The sequence below is a fragment of the Crocodylus siamensis genome, chromosome 5 (assembly GCF_052110815.1).
Source record: "Crocodylus siamensis isolate JL-2025a chromosome 5, ASM5211081v1, whole genome shotgun sequence".
Taxonomy (NCBI): domain Eukaryota; kingdom Metazoa; phylum Chordata; order Crocodylia; family Crocodylidae; genus Crocodylus; species Crocodylus siamensis.
Genome location: NC_143399.1, coordinates 13537313 through 13554691, shown reverse-complemented (window position 1 = coordinate 13554691; position 17379 = coordinate 13537313). Strand labels below are relative to the sequence as shown.

The 17379-nt window shown below is 47.1% G+C and overlaps 1 protein-coding gene across 6 annotated transcripts in view; it reads right to left on the bottom strand.

Moving 5' to 3' along the window:
• Window positions 1–17379, bottom strand: part of FGGY (FGGY carbohydrate kinase domain containing) — a 419676-nt gene that overhangs the window by 243644 nt on the left and 158653 nt on the right. The window contains exon 1 of one of the 6 annotated variants that reach the window (XM_090047290.1): window positions 12377–12395. The exons of the other annotated variants lie outside the window; for them this stretch is intronic. The gene's annotated coding sequence lies outside the window, so the exon portion shown is untranslated. Of the gene's footprint in view, window positions 1–12376; window positions 12396–17379 lie in introns of those variants that run through there. 6 annotated transcript variants of the gene reach the window in all.

Sequence of the window (17379 nt, the reverse complement as noted above, 5' to 3'; positions counted from 1 at the left end):
TTTAGTTTAAAGTGCCTACTGCCATTTTTCAGTGCAGGGACACTGATGCACATGACGCTAGAGTCTGCTGGAGTGCGGCAAATACCACGCTGTTTCAGACACAGTTGATTGAGTCTGCTCCGACTTGCTGTAATACAGTGCATTGGAGCAGCTTCCTTGCACGTGTATAGGAGCCCATAGACTGTGGTGAGATTCATGAAGGAATTTAAGTGCCTAAAACAGGACGTTAACAAAGTCCAAACAAGCAACTCACAGAAATACTGAGCAAACTGTTTAGGCTTCTAAGACCTTCTTGGGGCCTGCGTTTTCTGGCAAAACCCAACTTTTGGTACCTAAAATGTAGCAACTATGCATGCCCAGAGATGCTATCATCTTGGATGAAGTAACCACATGTTCTGCCTAAGGCTGCTTGGAATTGACACAATGGACATGCTCAGAGCATGTCCAAGGACACTGAGGTCAGTGCCTGACTGTGGCGATACCCCCCTTTTGCACATTGCGCCACCCAAGTCCCTTTGCGAATTTTACCCTACAAGATATTTTGCACCCGCATCTCTAAGGTTGGCCATGTACCACCAGCTAAATTATTGTAGTCATCAGATGCAGACTGCCTCACTCACCACCTCTCTACTAGATGTTTTGTTTCTTTAATTGTTGATCTCGGGGGCTAAAATATTCTTTTCTGGAAAACTACTCCCTCTCTTTATCAGTTGGACGTTGCAAGGCAAGTGCTTTCTATTCTATAGCAAGGTGTGGATGTGGTGATCTCCTTTTCAGCAAAAGATGCCAATAAAGCTGAAACTAGTAGGAGAAGATGATTTTCAAAAGCTACCTGCAAGCAGTTAGTCAGCCTGCTCTTAGGAGAAGACAGGAATTGGCCAGCTTTGTGGCCTGATCTGTATCACTTGACAAAACAGCACAGTACAAAATCTTTACTCTCTGAAGAGTGCAAGGAAGTGAGGTGCCCAAATCCCATGGGAATTTTATCAGAACTTAGTATCTAATTCTCTTAAGCTTCTCTGAAAATCCCAGCCCTGGCTTTTAAATATCTAGGGGCAAAAACGGTTTAAAATGCACCCAGAAAATTTTTATGTGGCAATAAAAATCCTTTCCAAACCTGTGCAGCTAAGTCTTGAGGTCCTTTAGCACTTGTTACACTATCTTTTCTCAATCTTTATCCATATAAATCCTCAATGGAATTATACCATTAAGAATTGAATCACTACCTCTAAATTTGACTCCTAAAGGGTGCATCTACATGAGATGTTTACTGCACAGTTGACTAATTAATTGTAAGTGTCTTGGCATCTACACATGCACCCCTATTAGAGTGCATGAAACTAATAAACTCCACAGCAGGGTGATACTTGTAAAATACATGGCAGAGAGCAGCCCGGGGGGGTCAGCCTGCTAGCTCAGGGCTGCTTCAACTGGGCTCTATGTGCTGCTCATAAATAAACTCCAGAGCAAAATGCTCCAGAGTTTTTTTGCTCCCGGATGCACATTCAAACTGTATACCTAGGAGCAAAACACTCAATAAGCTCTGCAATTTATTTATGCACATGAATCATACGTGTAGACATGCCCAAAGAGTTTCAAAGTACACCACAAAGAACAAGGCCTGCCTATGCTAGGGGCTGCTGTTGCTTTATCTATTGGGACAATGCTATGGCTGCAGGCTACTGATTGTAGAGACAGCTCTAGCAGCAAAAGTTTTTCTGTTCTCAGAGCTATACCAGGTCACCTGAATGGCAAAAGCTCTTATCAGCAGAAGTCATCTTCGGCAGACCTGTCTCCACATAGTGGGTTTTGCCAGTAGAGCTATGTCAGCTGCAGGATGGGGCCATTTCACTCTCTATTCCATCCTAAAGGACTTTCCTAGAATGCACACCAGCCCTACTCCTTCCAGGATTCAGCAAGGCCTTGCTTTTGCATACTTGCCCCCAGCTCCTCTTCCTGAACACTGTGGCTCCAAACTCATGTTACAATTTTGCCATGAATTTTCTTTCTGGGTCAGGAAGAAAAAGCAAGGGGGGAAATCAGGAAGAAAGAATGCTTCACTGTGGCTTTAATAGTACACAGTGGGTGTATACTTTGATGCCCAATCTGCCTCCTGCTGATATTCATGGCAAAAATCTCACACTCATACTGGAATCATTGTCTACAGACCCAGGCCATGTAGTTTCTAAACAATATTAGGCCAGGCTTGCAAAGTGCTGAGCAACTCCTGGAAGGCAACCTAAACTCCCACGGATTTTAATGGGAGTCTACTTTGTGTGGGAGTTGTGTGCCACAGAAGTTTTTGTATGTTATGGGCCTCACCCAAAGCCATCAATGAAAAGACTTCCATTGGTCTTCTCACAAGAATTTTTGACAACTTATTATTTAAAAGCAAGCCATTTCAAAATGAGATGATAACAGAGCACAGGGTGCTCTATTATTTGCAGGGGCCTGAGCAGCAGCAAGGCAGCAGTTTGCTGCCAGCAGCTAGAGAGACATCATCAGCTGAGCTGCTGCTCAATGTCTTGGAGGTAAGGGATGGGGTTATAGGGAAGGAGGAGGCCCCATGGTCCTGGGTATAACTTGAAACTGCACCCTGCTGGTAGTTTGGTGGGACTGTCCATGGCAGGACAGCCCTCCAGACATGCCAGACCAGTTACCTTTCTGGTGAAAGGTGAGTATGGAGTGCCTTCTAATCCCAGACCCCACATCCCTGGTTGGTTGAAATCAAGTAGGGGAAGCCCAGATTCATGGCAGTTCTGAGGCAGGGCTGAAGTCAGTGGAGGGACCTGGAGCAGTACCCAGGCTTGCCATGAGCCCTGAGGCTGTTGTAGAGAGCCAGGAGTAAAGCTCCAGGGGGATGGGGCCTGAGCCTTGGGGAGCTAGTAGAGAAGATCCCAGGTGATGGGATAAGTGATAGCCCAGGGGGGCATGGGACAGGGCTTGGAGCCCTGGGCCCAGTGTGAAAGTACAGAGGCCTGCGGTGGGGCTTGGAGACCTGGGGTGGGGCTTGGAGGTCCAGTGTGCAGGGTTGGAGGCCCACGGAGGGGCTTGGGGCCCAGGGTGCAGCCTTGCAGGCCTGGGGTCAGGCTTGAAGCCCAGAATATGATCAGGTAAAAACCCAGCATGAGGGCTCTGGGACCACAAGCTCTGGCAGGGAGTGAGAGTCCCATGTGAGACCCCAGAGCTTGGGTCCCAGTGTTAGCCAGATGGAGAAACATGTGTGAGGCATGGGACACAATAAGGGAAGGTCAGAGTTGTGTGTAAGGCCCTTGTCACCAAGGCAAGTAAATGGGCAGCCTCCTGCCTTACTGAAACCTTTTTCAAACTATTAATATCAAGGCAGGGCAGGAAAGGTAGGTGAGCAGTTTGCCCGGAAGCAAGTGGGTTGGCCAACGATTTGACTGGCCCCGGGACATCCACTTGTTACAGATGCTATATATCAAATTTATTAATTGGTGATTTTATGTGACTGCACAGAATATGTCGGGTGGGCTTTAAACTAGGCTCATTGGGGGAGGAAGAGGATCAAGGCAACCATGGAACTCCGAACCACGAGACACCCTCAAGAACAGCCCAGCCAAGACAGGCGATGACCACAAGAAATACCCAGGTAAGAGACAGGGGCCTGGATAGTCCTGGGATTGGGGGGGAGGCGCATACACCCTCAGGGGCCTTAAATGCCTCTACACTAATGCTCATAGTATGGGGAACAAGCAGGAGGAACTTGCCCTCCTACTAGCTAACACAAACCCAGACATAGTGGGGCTCACTGAAACTTGGTGGGATCCAATGCACAACTGGGTGGTAAACATGAAGGGCTATAGGAAAGGTGGGGGTGTGGTGCTCTACATCGAAGAGCAATACACATCCTCAGCAAGCAGCACCAGGTCTGAGGTAGGGCAGACTGAGGAGCTCTGGGTCAGAATACAAGGGGGTTGGGGGGGGGGAAGGGACCTAATGGTGGAGGTCTACTACTGGCCACCTAACCAAGGGGAAAAGCTGGACAGGGAATTCTCTGGTCAGCTCGCGGAGGCAGTCAAGTCAAGGGATGTGGTCATCATGGGTGACCTAAACTATCCGGACATCTGCTGGGAAGAGCAGTCAGCCAGGTCTGACTGCTCACATAGGTTCCTAGCCGAATTACAGGACCTCCATCTAACCCAGGAGGTGCACAGTCCCACCAGGGGAAATGCTCTGTTGGACCTGGTCCTGACCACAGGCGATGACCTGGTGAGGGGGCTGTGGGTGCTCGACCACCTGGGCGATAGCGATCATCGCCTACTGGAATTCACCACCTAGCGCAGGGTGTCAAAGGCCTGTAGCAAGGCAGCAGCCCTGGACGTCAGGAGGGCGGATTTCAATGAGGTAAGGAGACTAGTCAGGGAGGCACTGAGGTCCCGGAGGGGAGGGGAGTTGGGAGTCCAGGAGGAGTGGTCGCTCCTTAAGGAGACAATCCTCCAAGCCCAAAGGGTGACAATCCCCACGTGGATCAAAGGGGGCAGGAGTGCTCAAAAGCCCCCATGGCTCACCAAAAGCATCCGGGAACATCTCAAAGCCAAAAAGGAGGCATACACCCAATTGAAAGGAGGAGCCCTCACCAAGGAGGATTATACCTCCATTGCTCAAGATTGTAGGGGGGCTGTGAGGAAGGTTAAGGTGGAAATGGGACTGGGACTAGCGACCCAGATCATGGATAACAAGAAGTCCTTTTTTAAATACATAGGGGATAAAAAGAAGGTACCAAGTAATGCGGGGCCTCTGCAAGACATGCTTGGTAATCTGGTGGTAGCAAGGAACTGTTAAAGAGATTTGGATCTGGATCCAGATTTACAGCATTCAAGAGTTGTCCATTCTGGGGTTCTGGTTTATCCCAGAAGAAAGAAGTTCTTCAGTAACATATGCCATTTAAAAATTTAAAAGCCAAGTTCAGATGTTGAACTCTCCAAACTCTGGAAATGTTTGAATATAGGGATTTGAGTTTTGCCTTATTAAGAGTATGCAAAACACAGTGAGTTGACTGTTTTTCAGGGTTTCATAGTTTCAGGCTAGACATGAGAAGGCACTACTTCACGGTCAGGGCGGCTAGGAGCTGGAACCAACTTCCAAGGGAAGTGGTGCTTGCCCCTACCCTGGGGGCCTTCAAAAGGAGGCTGGATGAACACTTTGCCGGGGTCACTTGACCCCAGCATCCCTTCCTGCCCATGGCAGGGGGTCGGACTTGATGACCTACTCAGGTCCCTTCCAACCCGACCAACTATGAAACTATGACCTGCATCCTGTTCTCAGCAGGACTTGAAGTTATTATTACTTTACACAATCCTGTGGAACATCATGTCTCCTAAACCAATATACTGCATAAACAGATTGTGATACAGTTTTTCATATAATAGTATGCTGACCTGTCTCATTCAGAGCAGCATTTCAATTATTTATTAATTGCACTGCAGTTAGGAGTCTACTAACAGATCAAGACCTTCCAATTCTAGGTACTATATGAACACAACACAGAGACTTCAAACCCCTCCAGTGCTACCTAGCTCACATGCCCTGTTCTACTATTACATGGATCTGAATGGAGGCCAGACTGTTTTACTAGAGCAGCCATAGGCTCCAGTGGCAGACAAAAGGTTAGCAGATTTCTGTCAAAGAAATTGTAATCTGTCATATTGGTTTGGCAGTGCCAGTTCTACTCCTGGGGTCCATATCACAATAAAATTGGTATTAACTGCTGCCCTCAGCAAATGAGAAATGACACTAGCATCCCACTCCAGAACAGGGACAGCGTCCTTCAGCAAAGCGATGCATGGTACATACGTTGCTTTTGATTATGCTTCTCCAGTCCTGTGGGTAAACTGAAGACTAGTTTCTTGGGCTGCCAAACTGGCTTCATTCACTAGCAGTGAATTCACTACATGAGTAGAAAAAGAAACAGGAAAAGACTGTATGTGGTTTCCATGGTCACTCGACTGTTTACTGCATTTCTGACTAAAATGACAAAATTAAGCCCTCGCCAGTTTGCCATCAAAACAAGAAGCAGATGTCAGATCCCAAATGCTAATTGTTTGTAGTGCATGCTCACTCAGGACAAAGCCCAGTGAAAGATTATGCCCTTACACCCAAAGAATGCAAACACTAGGCATCCAAATTTAAAAATGCTGGCCTTCTTCCACTGCTATTTCTTCAATTCAGGATTTCCCAATGACATCAAACTTTTCAGAAGTGTGTTCCTTTCTGGTTATTGGCTTTTTAAGACTGATGGCTGCTGAAGCAGGTTTGAGTTAAAATAGCGGAGAGGTTTTTCTGCTACTCAGATAACAAATCTGAATAACACAAAGGCCACGGTAGGATCCTAATAGTGTGAAAGGAAGATAAGCCAAAAGCAGAGAAGACAGTGGAGGCGATGAGAATGGTTGAGGTGACTGTCAGTGACAGGTGCAGGACTGCACAAACGGCAACGGCACGGGTAGAGCTCATTATATCTAGGAAGTCTCCAGGACATCATTTCATTGCTTTTGCCAAGGCAGCATACGAGGGACTGGGACAGAGACCAGTATTGGTCACAGGAAGGGTGTGCAAAATAAAATAGAAGGATATTAAGAAATCTCTGGTGATGCAGAACCCATTGTAATGCAGAAAGAGAAGCGGTAGCATGGTGATCCATCCTGCGTCCTGCACTGCTAGACAGTTATCTGGGAGTGTGTTGTTCTTTTCTTCTTTGCTGGTTGCTACATGGGGCTGGGAATGAATTTTTCCCTTCCTACTGCTACGCGTCAGGTTGTTTTTAAGCCTCCCTCAGAGGCACTGGTTGTTGGTTGCAGCCCAAGCTTGGGATTTTGACTGGGGTGTGCTGAGACTTAAACCCAGAGGTTCCTAGCTAAGTCTTGTCCCTCCGCTCAGGGTCAGACCGATCACCATATTTGGGGCCAGGAAGGAATTTCAGATTGGTACTGTGTCTGGGGGGCATTCTGCCTTCCTCTATAACAGGAGATATAGCTCTCTTCCTGGGATCTCTCGAGCGTATTTCGATAACCCTTGCAGCAGCAGGATGTTGGCTGCAGTAGACCCCCTGCTTTACCTGTGGCAGGTTTGGGTGTTATCTCTTGGGATGGGTCAGGTTTAACTGTGTAGTTTTGCAAAGAGATTAGACAATAGATTTGTATAGGACAGTTTGGAGAGGGATGATCGTACCTCGGGCATAGGGTTCGACTAGGTGACTACTTGAGGTTCCTTCCAGCCCTGTGTCTCTGTGATTCTCAATCCACTGGAGCGAGATTTCTTCACTAAGGAAAAACAGTTGATTCCACCGAAGAGTGGAAAACAGGGTGCCTGAAGGATAACTGCATCCACGTTTAGAGGAAAGGTTGCATTATTTATGCCTCTTAGCTCCTTAGCCCCTGGATTGACAGAGGGAGTTAGCTGTGTTGGTCTGAAGTCAGCCAGAGGGCAGGGCAGGAGAGCACTAACGCTTGCATATGCCACAGGGGTTTACTTTGGTTTAATTCTCCCTAAATTGAAGCCGTGGGTTTTTAAAAACACCATTTCAATGTAGGGAGAATTAAACCGAAGTAAACTGCTGTGGCATGTACACAAGGGTAGGTCCCGCGCCTTTCCTGCCCCTCCGGCAGTGGCGGGGGTGGGGGCGATCCCTGAGCTTTGGGTGGGGGGCGGTGGGGAGGAAGGCTGGGGCTTCCCTCCATGGTGGCTGCAGCACCCACCTGCAGGCACCTGGTTCGGGCGGTCCCAGGGGGTACTGCAACTGCACAGGGAAGCACCAGGCCCCCGCTCAGCTCAGGCAGGCAGGTGAACTCTGGGTAAAGCTGGGGAGGAAAAAAAAAAGATCAGGCTCGCCACTTTTTTTTTTTTCTCCAGTGGAGGCTGCTTGGACAGGGCTGTTGCACTTTGTTAGGTAGCAAACTAAAACATCTCGGAGGTGTTTTATTTTGCTACGTCCCAAAGTCATTTAAAGCTCAATACGCCGCCGACAGTGTAAATGGCAACACCATTAAAGCGGTGCGAAAGGGCATTTAAGCCACTTTCAAGGCCAACTTTATGACCTGTGCAAAGGCCCTTAGAGACTATTTGCTTCAGAGGGGGATCCAATGCAATACAGGATGTCACCTACAAAAGCGTATGTCTCTCTGAATGAGTTAGTCCCTAAGGCTACATCCCCACGAGTGGGAAGTACAGCTTCCAGTGCCTCAAAGCCTTTTGAGGTGCCACAAAATGCACGCACCACTTGTGATTCTGTTTGCCGTGCTGCGCATTTGCAGTGTGGGGGCAACATTAGATACTGGGAAATTCCGGTATCTAAAAAAAGTGCAGCAGAAAAAAGTGGGGTGGCGCATGTGGATGTAGCATGAGCCGCCTGAAACCGAAGCCCGGCTGGCCAGAGCCACGTTCTGGCTGCCGGGCAGGCTCCCCTTGCCGCTGCAGCCCAGGAGGCCCCTAGGACCCTAGGTAAGGCTTCTGGGGCCAGCCTGGGGCTGGCTCCAGCCTCCCCTACCCCTTCCGAGGCAATCTGCCACATGCCAGAGCACATGTGCAGGAGCGTGCCCAGGGACAACTAGTAGTGGCACAAATATGGGCTGCTGCTAGTTGTCCCCAGGGAAACACACATTCCCATTCATGAGGATGCCCCCTAAGGTGCTACTCTGCCCTGCCGTCAGCCCATAGAGACAAGGTAGAGATACAGGCCACATGCATGATGGCTCCTCTATCAGAGCTCTGCTGTAATCCCACATTCATTTATGATGTATCCTAGAGTAGCAGGCAGAAACAGCAGTACCCGTGATTATATTCACCTCTGTGGCTACCTGACTCTTACCCCCAGGCTAAAGGAATGTGCAAAATGGTTATTTAAGAAAGAAAAAAACAAGTATTTCCACTCTCCTTTGCTACCCTGAATGTCAGCTGCTAGGGCGCACTCAACTGGCATCCAGAAGCAGACAGGGAATCTTCTGTAAGGTTTCTTCTTCCTTCCTTCATTTCTCTCTCTCAGCTGAGGCCACTTCTAACATGCATGCAGCCTTCAGGAGATTTAGGACCAAAATTTGGGCTTTAGGATCAAATCTCCCTGCCTTGCCTCGGGCATCTCAAGTCTTCCCTTTGCCAGGATCTCTGGAACACCTAGCAAAGCATCCTTATTGTTTAAGTTGCTGTTATTTTACATCTATAGCACTCAAGGCAGACGAGATACTTTAAGAGAACTGCAGCCAATCTAATTGGCCACCCTTCACATATCAGCCGTTCTTCAACAGTTAACTTAATAACGACACGATCTTTTTTGTTCCCTGCTCAACACTGATATGAAAGCACCACAATCTCTGAGTCATTGTACAGTTGATTTGAGCTTAACCCTAATCACCCTGTAATGCTACGGCTTATTCTTCAATCTTCCTGAAAACAGCAAAACAAAGCAACACTAAACCTGCAAGATTTAAGACCGTTTCTATAGGTCAGCTGGTTTATCACAATTACAAATATTGGTTGCGTCTTTTCCACTAAATCATAAAGCTGTAAAGTAATGCTGGAGGGTAAAACATGTGCCTGCTAGTATATGCCTAAAGAGGTTCTGGGAATTAATTCTGCTCTAAAGAACTATTCCAGTTATTCATGTGACTCAGCGGCTGAAACCGGTATCTTCCTACAGTCACATGATGACATGCTGATTCAGACTGCTTAAGCAGCAGGGGATACATGAGACACCTTGTCAAAAGAAAAGCCCCTGCTTGGGGACACAGGCTCCTGCTGGCTTGGAAGGAAATCTGTGTTATCTGTACTTATCTGCCTAGGTGAGACTATCAAGTCAGTAACCGGCGTGCATCGTCTTCCTTGCTCTGGGTAAGAGGAGAAAAACATTTTCTGCCATTACAAATACTGAACTATCGACATGCCGCTTTATTGCTCAGCGCTCGTGTCACAGCTGTGACATCTGCATGGACCTGAGCTCGGGGCTGAAGTCTAACGTCAGGACAAAACAAAACAATCCCATCCAGTTTCACTACCCCTTTTATCGGTTCCTCTGGGGGGGTTCTGCAAGGGCTGGCAAGCAGTTGTGATCTCATTCTCACTTCCTATTCAAGTTTGGAAATGGTTTAAAGGAGATTTAACAACTGCTTAATGTGTGCTACAAGCACCTACCAGACAGAAATAGTACTTCGCAAGACTTCGCTATAAGCAAGCGATTGACCGGTCATAGCAATCCACAACAAAGATTAACTATTAAACCATTATCGTGTGTTTACCCTTTATGAGCTAGTCACAAACTGGAGCATGCCAGAATGGGGAAAGACTGAAAGATGGATGAACTTAGGCACAGAGTTTAAGCAACTTGTCAATGGTCACACAGCCAGTCAGTAGCGGAGCAGGACCGAAAACCCTGGTCTCCTGACCCTTTCCCTAGCTTCAGTCTGTAAGATCTTAACTGCCTTATATATACACAGTCTTTTAAGCCTTCAGGAGTGTAGTATATCTATTTTAAGTTTCCTTAAATCTCTATGCACCAGGGGGAAAAAAAATCTGTTTTGGTGTCACACGCCAGAGGCTGTTTTTCAAAGAGCAAACCATCTAGATAGCGCAGTCTACAGAGCTCTCTACCCAGGTACATTTATTTACTGCAGTAGTTAAGTGCCTGAATGAGTTGGATCTGGCATCTAGTGTTACAGTTTCAGCATTTATTCTGACATTAGTAATAACAATGCCTAATTAAAATACCAAGGTATTGTTTCCTGTACTTAACTCCCCTTCAGCCCTGCCCCCCCAGTGATGGAGTTTCTGTTCCAGAACAGATTATTTTCCTTCTGCTCTGTGGCTCATTTCCCCCACAACAAATGGCAGATTTGAACCATAGAGAAGCAATATTGTTAACCCCTTCACTGTCTACCAGAATAATCAGAGAGGCATCTGCTGACTGCCAGCGCAGTAAAGAATGCACAGTCCACTGCCCTCGCCTTTGAGAAATATCTGTGCAAACCAGCACATGGGGCTGCCAGGGGATGTTTGGAGTTCCCTCGCTTTAAACTTTGGAAGAAGGATTCTTCAACATAAAAGTGAAAGAAAAAGAAAAATCTACGGAGGCGTCTTAGAAAGCCCTTACTTCTTCTGTCCTGAAACCCTGGAAAGCGACTTAGTTACAGGCATGTCAGAGTGAAAGAGCTCCAGGTACTGCCCCTCATCGTTCCCCTCCGTGCTTCCTCTTCAAGGCATGCCGTGCATACCAAAACTCCAAATAATGCCAAACCCCGGGCATGCTGAAATGTGAATCCGCAAGGTATTCGAGGGTTAAAAAACAGAGGAAAACTCTAGCCTGGGAAAACTAGGGGCTTTCCATTCCCGCTGTAATATAATGACAGATTTAAACTTCAGAGTGAAAAAGTCCTTGAAAGGAATTAGATTTCAAGCTTCCTGAGCCATATGGGCTTTATTTTGCAAGGCTATTGATAAATCTATCCTCTCCTCCCCTCTTCCCCCCCCCAGAAAAAAAAAACAAAACTTGGGAAATAGATTCTGCTGCCTAGATTCAAAGGAAAGGGGTTTAAAGACCCTCCACTGTAAGGTCTCTCTGAAGGAGGAAAGTCCCTGGAGGCAAAACAATAATTGGTTTTGACCTTCCGCAGTTAAGGAGGCGTTGGTAAAGACTAGACTTAAACACAGCCTGACAACTGTGAGCTCCAATCAAATTCAAAAAGGGACGGAAATTGGATAAGCAAATTCCTTTTTGTTCATGACCCCGGTCCCACTTTCTTTTCCCCCTGCAGCATGACACACCAGAATCTTTCCTGTGGCCCATAAATCACTCGCAAGACAGCAATAGCCTTTGAATGGCTGTCTTATATTACATTTATATATCTCCCAGACAAGCAGCATTAGTGGTGCCTCTGTCTACTTTGAAACAGCATTAAAAACAGCACAGACAGGCCACTCTCTCAGTAAAGGAGTGGCACGGTTTCATTTCTGTTTTCAGCAAGGCATACCTTTTCCTCTCTCTCTTGGAGTTTGCACTGCTGATTAGCCCTAATATCCACTTGCCCATTGAACAAAACTGGTTGGGGGTTTTGAGTGGACAAACCAGCAATGCTGCAACAGCTAAAATGATTCTCTTCCCTAAATATGCCCTAGCAAATGACAGTCTGCCCTGCTAGTGCTTTGGGAAATACAGTGCCTGTGTTATGTTATGCATGGCCAGTGCATCCTGTACCAGCGTCCACAGAAACTCCTGGCAGCAATGGGAGGTACCTGCATGCTTCCCCACAACTTGTGGCTGTCAATGCTCACTCATCATTGTTGCACAGCAGACCCAACCTGGCCCACTGCCATCCTACTTGCCAACCCCCACTCAAACTCCTCTCCCTGCCCATGCCGGAGGAATCCCTACCTTTCTCTGGACCTGGTTGAGGTAAACCAGAAATCCTGGCGCTCAGTTCTTTGTAATGATTAAACTTTGTTTAATCACCCCTCAAGCAAACTCCAGGACAGTGCAGATTTTGCTTAAATGACCAACACCCCCTCCCCCCGAGACCATCAAAAACAGGGCTCTGCATCCCACACACAAAGGATATACAAAAAGTGCTAGCTAATGGTGAATGTTTCCACCTTAAACGGCCAATTTGAGATGGTGACCACTGAAATCTGACTCATGTAATCTGCAGATATGACTCACAAGTGTTGGAGATCCAAAAGCAATAGAGTCTGGAGAGATTTCAAGTTTCAAACTTTTGGGAAAAAAGTGGTTATTTTTAGGGTCTGATGAGAAACAGATTAAAACATAAGCAGAAAAAAAGAAGGTAAGTGCCATGTCCAAATCTCAAGCTTCTTGTGGTTGCACTTTGCCCCGGGAGTGGGCTGAAAACTTTAAAGCACCTTGGAGAAGTACAGCGATACATTTACGAGAGATGAACTGACCTAGGTCACCAGTCCCAATGCCCTGCCCCTCCAACCATTTTTGGCAAAGTTCGGCTCTAGATCTGAATAGGGTGAATCGAGCCATTCTCTTCTGTGAGCTATTGGTGAAGAGTACCTTGTATCAGATTTGAGATCCCAAACCCCCAAAACATCCACTTATTCAAAACAACATGCTTTCAATAGCATGCACAGTTTCCCATCTCACTCCACATATCCAAACACCACACATCTCTCTCCTTTTCAAAACCTGCCCTCTGGGGTGGCAATCTCAAAAAATGACCCTAATTTGTAGAATTAAAATGCTGCCCAGTCTTTTAAAAATAATTTGGCTAATATATTTTAAGTAGACAATGTATGGCTCTCCTTCCTGTGCTAAATTGAGTCCTTTAGCAGACTCATTCTTCTCCTATGGCCTACGCATAGTTGTTACCTGCTACAAAGGAAAGACAAAATAGATGCATTATTCCAAGCAACAGCAAAGTTGCAGGGAACAGGTGTTCTTCCCCAAGATAACATTCAGATTGCAAGCAAGCAACAGGAATTAATGCAATTGGACCCGCTTCAGCACTGAGAGTTTATGTAGGACAATACGTACCTCTAGAGCTGAGTCACGTACCAAGCACGTCCTTGCTGAAGTGCCAACAATATAATGGAAAGCTGGCACCTAAAGGGAAGCCACTATGTTCTCTCGTATCACCCTGACTGTAAAGAAGGGCACTAAGGCAGGTTAGCTGGGGGCATGTCAAAAACCTATAAATAAGGTACTATAAATGGAGTTCTACAAAAGATCTAAAAATAAGAAAAGTTTTCTTCCTCAAAGATTCTTTCTTTCTTTCTTTCTTGAGCCAGGCCCAAGTAAGAAAGACCCTGCCAGTCTCCATGGAAGGTGTTGAATTCCCACCAACTTGCACTGACTCGAAGGGTGTCTAGCAACTCACACTCATGAGTCCCTTCCTAAAACAACAGTGGCCCTTACAGAAACCATTATTTGTAAGAAGTTAGTCTGATTTACAGTAGTGCCCATTATACACTAGGCATTTCAGATTCCCGCTCCCTGGAGCTCCCAACCTAAGGAGAGATGAATCCAGGCCCTTATATTGACATTTACTTTTTGGTTTTCATGTTTGTATTATATTCCACTATTAAAAACCAAGTATCACCCATACCGAAACAACAGGTTTCAGCCACCAACCTCAGAGAACTTCAGAAAAGAGGGCTGTATCAGGCTTCATGCATCTGAGGCTGCAGCCCAGCTGCAGGCAGTACACTGGTAATTGCAAGCCTGCTTAGGAGGACTGGGCTAGCTGATGAGAAAAATTGGCTGGCTAGAGGAATTTAAAAGCTCCCAGGGGAAGGGAGATGGGGGGAGACTAGAGAACAGGACAAGGGAGAGGGCAAAGGGCTACAACACAGACAGGGGCTCTCCCAGGGTCTGGAAAAAGACTACAGGGTTTGCTCTGATTCTTTATTATGTTGTACTGAGTGCCTGAGGATTTGACCGTTTATTGGTTATGTATATGCTCCAGTTGTGACTTAGGCTGTTTCCCGCGGGACCAGTTGGCTCCAGGGAAATAAAGGATTGTCTCATATGACCTGTTAACCCACTACAAGGGCTAATATCATTGACTCTCAGGAAAATGGAGGTTCAGAGAGATGAAGTGGCTCACTAAAGCCCAACCAACAAGCCAGTACCAGAGCTAGGAAGAGAAACCCGGTTGTCAGTCTTCGGGCCAATCTACAGCCATGCCTACCTCGCAAAATTACTGTGCCATTTTTGCAAAATTGTAGCTGCATTTGCAAAGCACCATGAACAGACTACTGCATTTTCTAAGCTGTGCTATGTAGCCTGCCTGCAGCACATCAGGTGGTCGCATGCATAATGCAGCACAGCATGTTTCAATGTGCCACTGCCCAGCATGGCAAGTGTGTAGTATAGGCACCTGTGAAGCCACACGCACTTATTAGCCTCCTTTTATTTTCAATGTCATAAGGTGCAAGTAAAGGACTACAGTTGAAACTAGGGCCAAAAGCTGAGCCAGAGCAAGTGCTTAGAGCTATCATTAATACCTCCTTACATGAGAGCAGAACCAAATTTGTAACTGCAGTCCTGTAACTCTCCATATTAAGTTTTGGAGAGCTCGCCATGGGGAAGCCGGTCACACATGCCTCTGGGCATAACAATTTTCTGCTGCAGTTCTTGTGTGCCACCTGCAGAAACAAGCTTCTGGAGCAGTGGCTTGGCAGAGCATCAGACTCTACGTGGTGCCAGGACCCTGGATAATCAATGAAACATGCATCATGCAGTTCCCATAGGGCAGGGGTTTTCAACCTTTTTTAACAAGTGTACCCCTTCTGTCTCAAAGTTTCAGCTCATGCACCCATTTATATTAAAATTATTTGGGGGGTTGAGTGTACGCATGCCCCCCCTTGCCTTCCCCAGCAGGTGAGTCTGTAGGGGAGGGGAAAGGGCCATTGGGGGCGCAGATCAAGGCTCTCATGGTGAGGGAGGGAGTGGGGCACAGACAAGGGCAGGGGCTGGGGTGAATGGGCAATTGGACAATCAGAGGCCGGGGAGCTCATCCAGGGCCACGGCGGGGAGGGCTCCTGCCACTGCGCGCTGGTGGAGCCTAGGGGGTGCATGCCCCCCGATCTGTGCATGGTGCAGAGGTGGCTGCCACTGTGCGCACTGCTGCAGCTACCCCAGGAGTGGAGTGACACCACATGCGTCCTGCCGCCGGGCAGGCAGGGGGCACGGTGCAGCCAGGCGGTGGCAGGTACAGTGGTGTGCAAAGCCCAGTGTGCAATGGCATCCGCCTCCACCCCGCACACAGATTGGGAGGCACATCCCCACTAGGTCTCTGCTAGGGTGCATGCAGAGCCACCCCCCCGCACCCCATACCCACTACAACCTTTTTAAGTACCCCTGGTTGACAACCAGTGCCATAGGGGTTCCTGTTTACACGCTGCCTCAAAAATAAAAACTGTTCAAAAAGAATGATTGTGGATATCTTCAAGCAATGACAAGAACTTTGTATTGCTGACTGCACCTACAGGAACCTGTGGGAATAATGCAAACATTTTCACCTTTGCTCCAGGATGGGATAGCACATCATCAGATGGCAGCAGAGCCTGGAGGGCATTGTGCCCTATGTCTCTTAGCTTGGAGGGCTCTTTACCTTGCATATCTGAACTTTTAACTGCATTTGTTAGTCAAAGACAGGATCCCGGGCAACATCCACACGTAACAGTTGAAAGCCACACAGATGCATTTGTCCCAATCCCTCCCTCCCTTTATCCCCGGAGGTAAAAAAAAAACAAAACAATCTTTCCTAACCCGATATCCATGCTACAAGAGTGACACACCGCTGATCACACTTGTAACATTCACATTCACATTCACAACCGTGGCAGTAAACTTTATTTCAACTTTGACATTTAGTGCCCGCACAGTGACTCACGAGTGTTGGTGATGCTCCTGTGAAGGATGTAAGAAGCAGAAGCCAGTGCAGAAAGAATAAGCAAACTACAGGCTTCACAGAAAGGCTTCTATTTCAGCGGAGGTTTCTTGTCATTATAATTTACAACATGCACATTTGTATATATTTACATAAATGTATATATTTATACATAGAGAAGAAGCAGTAGCTAAGGCTGAGTTCCAGTGTTCCACACGTCTGTGTAGAGAGACTTGCATTTTTTTCTACTGTGTTAACACCAGGTGTATGTTAAAAAAATAATTTGCCAGCTGAGGGTTGCCAAGCCCATGGCACAGGGAAAATGACAAGCGTAACCAATTTCAGTGCTTTAATCACGGGGGCGGGGAGGGAAATGGATCTGGCCGGCTGTTTTGGAAAAAGGTGAACGGCCAGGGATATGGTGCATATAAAACGCAGTCACCCGAGCTGTCTCTGCTACGTTTCCTAACACATAGTTTCTCAACCTGTGGTATGTGTACCCCTGGGGGTACGCGAGACACAGGCAGGGGGTACATGAGTACCCCAACACTCTCTCTCTCGCCCTCTTTTCCTTTCTCTCTCGCCCTCAAAACGGGCAAAAAATTCGGTGCAATTTAAAAAATGTACTTCCCCAGTAATAATCTGGTGTTCAGCCCTCCTAGCTTTGGCCAACATCATCTCTAGCCCAGGTACATACTTGAGTTGTGCACCACTGGTGTAAAAGGTGGCAATCCCACCCACTCCAGATCAGACATGGCCGTATCACGGCCTTATATACCAAGCCCTTCTTCCAACATATGGCACACACTAGTCAGTAACTATAAAATCCCCTGGAAAACTGAATGTTGGGGTACTTATTAAAATTTTCAGAAGTTAGGGGGTACTTGCTACTTAAAAGGTTGAGAAACACTGTCCTAACAGACCACCCTCCAGGCCCCCCCACCCCCAACTCAACCTTCAATAAGGAGGTTCTTCATTCATTTAACTGCACCTTCCTAGAAAACCTCAGACTGTCAATAGG